Here is a 6,127-nt window from a genome sequence, read left to right as displayed (position 1 = left end):
AGAAAAGTATCAAAATTCTGTAAGAAACATTTTTAATTCTCTGTTTTAAACAAAAAAACAGAGAATGAGATCCATTTCTAACATTTTAGGAGGCTGAAGAAAAAGTATAAGGTTACATTTATGTTAGGCTAAGGTGGCTTATTATTCTTTTACTTTTATTTTTAAACAGAATTGGCTTGACAATGGAGGGTGTGCATGGCAGAGTGGGGGACGGGGACGCTGTAGGCTGAGGACTCACACAGACCTGGGCCAGTTTGGTAACCAGCAGCTTCTTCATCTCTAAAGTGGAACTATAATTACCTCAAAAGGTTGATGTGAGATTAGAGGAAATGTAATGGATGTGAAATTGCCAAGTGGAACATTATCATGTGATAAATAAGCTGCTTTGAATTTGTTAATAGTTAGTATGGAAATAGCACAAATGACTCCTCATGTTTCCTCTGAAGTATCCTCTTGTTTTCCGAAATGTCTGAATCAGGAGTCGTGTTCCCACTCTTTGTAGTGGCTGGGAAGGCACAGGAGAAGAGCAACTTCTCTCTTGTTCTCTTAAGAATTATGTTCTCCACAGAAACGTGCTCTTTCCTGCTCCTCCACACAGGCCTTAGCCTGCTCACTGCCTGTCAAAATGGTGAAAGAAACCACTTACTGTGATGTTTTGGAGGTCAAGTCCAGGAAGCATTGAAAAAGGTTTACAGGAAGCTAGCCTTGAAGTACCACCCTGATAAGAAGCTAAATAAAGGAGAGACGTTTAAGCAGATTTCTTAAGCTTACAAAATGCTCTCTGATGTAAAGAAACAGGTATTATGTGACAAAAGAAAACAGGCAATTAAAGAAGGTGGAGCAGGTGGTGGCTTTGGCTCCCCCAATGGACATCTTTTGGAGGAGAAGGAATGATGCAGAGAGAAAGGAGAGGTAAAAATGTTGTTCATCAGTAACCTTAGAAGGTGTACATAGTAGTGCCACAAGAAAAATAGCTCTGCCCAAAAACCAATGAACATGGTATGTGACAAATACAAAGACAGGGCTGTAGGAAAGGAGCAGTAGAGTGCTGAGGTACTGGAATGCAAATGATAATTCATCAGATCCAACCTGGAATGGTTCAGCCAGTTCAGACTGTGTTCATGGAGTGCCAGGACCACGAGGAATGAATCCATCCTAAAGGTAGATGTAAAAGGTGCAATGGAAGGAAGATAGTTTGAGAGAAGATTCTAGAAGTCAGGAGACTGTATTATTGTTTTAGGTCAAAAGAACCATGCTGTTTTCACTCCATCAGGAGAAGACCTTTTCATGAGTATAGACATACAACTAGTTGGAGAATTGTGTAACTTTCAAAAGCCAATAGCTACTTTTGACAACCGAATCATAGTCATCACTTCTCATCCAGGTCAGAGTGTCAAGCACGGAGACATCAAGTGTGCGCCAAATGAAGGCATGCCAATTTATATCATAGACCATATGCAAACGGTCATCTAATCATTGAATTTAGGGCAAACTTTCCTGAACTATGAAAGTGCCCAAGAAAATTAGATTCTCTCCCATTCTAATAAAAAAAGACTCAAATTTAGGAGTATGCATGTGAAAATGTCCAGGATGCACATTAAATCTATTACCAATGGGCTATTATTTCAGGGAAGAAACCAGCCCAATTTAATTTTATTTCTGCCTTAAATTCTCCCAAATCTTCCTCACTCTGCCTCCCAGAAAGTCCTTCAATTCTCTCTCTAAAGCAGCCCTTAAAGCAAGAGGCTGGAAACCAGTTCATCCTCTACGGTGGTGCAAGCTGGGAAAAGCATAGAATTGGAAAAAAGCAAGAATAAAGAAGGTGAAAATGAGATTTAGAGGAAAAGGATCTTTAGGATATTGGAGAAGAGCAGTTGTTAGGAGCCACGGTGCTGTATGTACATGAAAGTAAGGTATGAGGAGGAGACTTGAACAAAACCAGAGACGCAAGGAGAGAGAGTTTGAATGAGAGGAGTTTGTAGTGCCTTTCCAGGAGAGGAGCTAGGAAGGAGTGAACAGGAAGAGGGGTTTATTAGACTTGCTAGAATCCTGGGAGGCATCTTCTCCTCGCTTTTCCCATGCCTTGCTCTTTAGATGACTCACCTTTTTACATAATCTGTATTCTTTGCCCCTATCCTGCTTAGAATGGGCCAGGCTGTCTTTTGCCCTAGAGATGACAACAACTTTCTAACTAGCTAACACACCCTGCCCACCAGTCTATTTATCTCACAACCAGAGTGATCTCTCTTTAATCTGATCTTGTCCCTGACCCACCCCACACGTCAAACATTTCAGTAGATTCCTGTACCTTCAATATCAAGTCTGAACTCCTCATTGTGGTATATCAGGCCTTTTGTGATCTGGCCCCTCCCCACCTATCAGCCTTGCCTCTCGAATTCTCTGCTCCCACCTCTCCAGGCAGCCTGTCCTTCCCAGAGCCTGGCTCCTACACCTGCTTTGCTGTTGTTCTGGCTCTCAGTCTTTTCTCTTTCATCAATCTAACCTCAATGCTTTGAACATACTGTTTCCACTTTATGCCAGATCCTCCCCTTCTCCATTTAACTTCCATAAGGTTTTTAAGTTTCAGCTCAACCACTTTCTCCTTGAATCCTTCCTTACTATCACCACCCAGACACACATAACACAATCTCTCACCTACCCTGACCTGAAGCGGCCCAGGCTCTGTGATTATTTCTGTATTGGTACTTAGCTCAGCGCCAGTTGGTCTCAGACGCTGGGAAGAGAACTGCTTCAGGACAGAGACCCAACCTTAGTAGCATCTAGAATGCTTTGTATGGTTTCTGGAAAGTCACTGTAGAAGGTGTTCCACAATGTTGACTGAATGAATGAACTGATCAATGGTCACTGGTAGCCAAGAAAAGGTAGTCAGAAAGGACCCAGGTAAGGAAAGAGGTCTGGGAATGAAGAGAAGAATGATAAAATAGAAAAGAAAACAAAGTGTTTGGATAAAAGAAACACACTTTTGCTGGGGGGTATCTGATATTTTAGGGAAGGAAAAGCACCACATCCAAGCAGAATGTTGGATTCTTTCTGCTGCATCTGAAGGAAGAATGGGGATGGGATGGGATGGGGATTGCAGACCCTATAATCAGCACCACTCAGGAGGAATCACCTGCCTCCGGTTCCAGGGCCCCATCTTCTGCCCCTCCAGATGTCTAATGTCTTTCTTGACACTAACGGTCCCTGTCATTCCCTTCACTACATCCCCAAACCGTCACACACATCCCCCCTTACCCCTCCAGGGACAAGCTCTCCCTCTCCCACTCCAGAGTTCCACTTTCTTCCTTCACACTCATCCATTTTATTTCACATGCTCACTCCTTCCCAGCCCAGCTACCCAAAGTCATCCGTTTGGCCACATCCTGGGAGCTCAGGCTATTGTTCATCCATTTGTCTGATTCCTCCACCAAGGCATGTGCCTCCACGGTTCAGCTTCCTAACGCTTCCCAAGGACTCCCACATTCTGTGAAGACAATCAGAATATAAAGGGACAACCATTTTTTAAAAAATATATTTTATTGATTTTTTACAGAGGGGAAGGGAGAGGGATAGAGAGCTAGAAACGTCGATGAGAGAGAAACATTGACCAGCTGCCTCTTGCACACCCCCTACCGGGGATGTGCCCGCAACCAATGTACATACCCTTGACCAGAATCGAACCTGGGACCTTTCAGTCCGCAGACCAATGCTCTACCACTGAGCCAAACTGGTTTCGGCGGGACAACCATTTTTTAAAGCCCCCAAGGCACTAAATTGCATCTGTGCAAGATACCACTGTGATTAAGGCTTCTTAATGTTGCAAGGCATAGCCTGGAGCTGAAGATTGGTGTCCCTGCTTGTAGAGGGTCAGTTACTCGGGTTTTTATCAGCCTCCTAGGCAGAGTAGGAAAGGTAAGAGAGAACCAGATCAAGGGAAACCATCCCCTGCCAGCAGCCTCCCATCCTCTCTCCTGTCCACAGAGCCAGAGCACCATGGTTTATTTTCTACTGTTTATTTTGCAATTAACGTAGAGAAGGAGCCTCTTTTTGATGCGCTAGTTCAGGGGTTCAACGCGTCTAGCCACCTTGACCCCTTCACCAGCCTCCGACGTCGCAGTGGGGCCGCCCGACTGGGAGAGATTTATACTTATTTTTATATAATGGAAAACTCATTGCGGACATCGAGTTACTCACTTTGATTTGTTTTCTTTGGAAGAAGCGGCCGCCGGCGGCGGCGTCTGCAGCGCCCCAAGCTGGGTCATTAATATGGCAGCAACAGCAACAAAGACCTTTACAGCCCCTGCCTGTAAACCATGGATAAAGTTCAAGCATTTATTCTGTTTGAGGCCTCCCAGTGTCTATAAAAGCCCAGCACGATTATATGATCAGTGTCAAGACCCACTTTCCCCTCTTTGTGCTCCGGGATGCATTTCCTTGCCCTGTCCCTCCGTGTTGCCACCGCAGCTGCTCTGGCTTTAATAGCAGCCCAAGGCTCACACTATTGGAGTGTTCCTTAGGCTTTGTTTTAAACATGGTTTTTGCTTGTGTTAACTACCGCCTGGCTCTCTGACACCCGTGAATGGGGCTATGCGGGGCTGTCAATCAACAACAATAATAATGCCATCTGGGTTTGAATAATACTAATGAGAAGAAGAAGAAGAGGGATACTGTGTATTAACATAGCACCTTTGTCCCAGAAGCTCAAAGGGTGTTTGGGATAATAATTCATTCATGCTTGGAGCACTGCTTGATGGTAGATATTATGATCCCACCCCAGGGGACTGAGACACAGAGAGGGCAAGTGACTGGCTCCAAGGTCACACAGTAAGTCAGAGGTGGCACAGAGCTTCGTTGTTTTGAGTCCCCCAAAGCACTGTCCCTATGGGATCACACTGAAATGCAATTCTCTTGTGCTCCTGTTTTAAAAATCTCTCTCTAAAAATAGGGGTAAGCTCAGTTGTTCCGTTCTTTATGTGATGAGGAAAAAAGAGAAAAAGAAAAGAATCTTCTAAGGTGGAGGAGAGCCCATCCAAGCCAGGAGAGAGGGAGCAGAGGGTAACGGGACACCCATGTGCCGCTCTGAGAGACACCTGGGACCTCTGTAGGGGAAGGAGGATGGCAGAAGCATGTTAAAGCAAATTGATAAAGAGGAAGAAGCTCTCCCATGCAGGCGAGAAAGCAAGCCAATTACTGAGCCAAAAAAACTGACAAAAAGCAGCCATCTGGAAGGATGTTGCTGAAGACACCAAGAATTCCCCCGTTTTCTTACCATTCGCAGCAACATGGATGAAACTGGAGAGCATTATGCTAAGTGAAATAAGCCAGTCAGAGAAAGATAAATATCACATGATCTCACTCATTTGTGGAATATAATGAACAGCATAAACTGAAGCACCAAAATAGAACCAGAGTCATAGAAGCATTGAACAGACTGTCCTAAGAGGGAAGGCTGGGAGGGGGGGTGTTGGTGAGGGGGTAAAAGATCAACCAAAGGATTTATATGCATGCATATAACCAACGGACACAGACAGGCGGGACGGGGAGGCGGGGAGGGAATGTGCTGGCCGGGGGGGGGCGGGGGGGAGCAGGGAGAGGTCAATGGGGGGAAAAGGGAGACTTACTTTAAACAATAAAGAATTTAAATTAAAAAAAAAAAAGACTGCATATAGTATGTATCAGAAAGCACATTCCCCAGGAAGACCTTCCCACCATAAGACACAAAGGGAGGTGGAGACAACTAAAAGGCCTTCAGCCTACTTTTTATTTATTTATTATTTTTCTTAATATACTTTATCTATTTTTTACAGAGAGGAAGAGAGAGGGATAGAAAGTTAGAAACATAGACGGGAGAGAATCTTCTATCAGTTGCCTCCTGCACACCCCAGACTGGGGATGTGCCCAAAACCAAGGTACATGCTCTTGACCGGAATTGAACCTAGGACATTTCAGTCTGCAGGCCGATGCTCTATCCACTGAGCCAAAGCAGTTTCAGCTTCACTGCCTACTTTTTAAATAACCCAATAGGAAATTTAGGTGATGGGGGGAGGGGGGGAGCCTATACCCATAGTACTCTGCCAACAAGGAACCAGGGGAGGGCTAGCGCACTAGGGATAAATTGCTTGCTGTA

General features: G+C 44.7%; 1 pseudogene; it reads left to right on the top strand.

Annotated features, from left to right (window-relative positions):
* The first annotated feature begins 506 nt into the window (after window positions 1–506).
* Window positions 507–1,657, top strand: LOC118729554 (annotated as a pseudogene).
* Window positions 1,658–6,127: the final 4,470 nt, after the last annotated feature.

Source organism: Pipistrellus kuhlii, unplaced genomic scaffold (assembly GCF_014108245.1).
Source record: "Pipistrellus kuhlii isolate mPipKuh1 unplaced genomic scaffold, mPipKuh1.p scaffold_m20_p_3, whole genome shotgun sequence".
Taxonomy (NCBI): domain Eukaryota; kingdom Metazoa; phylum Chordata; class Mammalia; order Chiroptera; family Vespertilionidae; genus Pipistrellus; species Pipistrellus kuhlii.
This window is presented reverse-complemented; position numbering and strand designations above follow the sequence as displayed.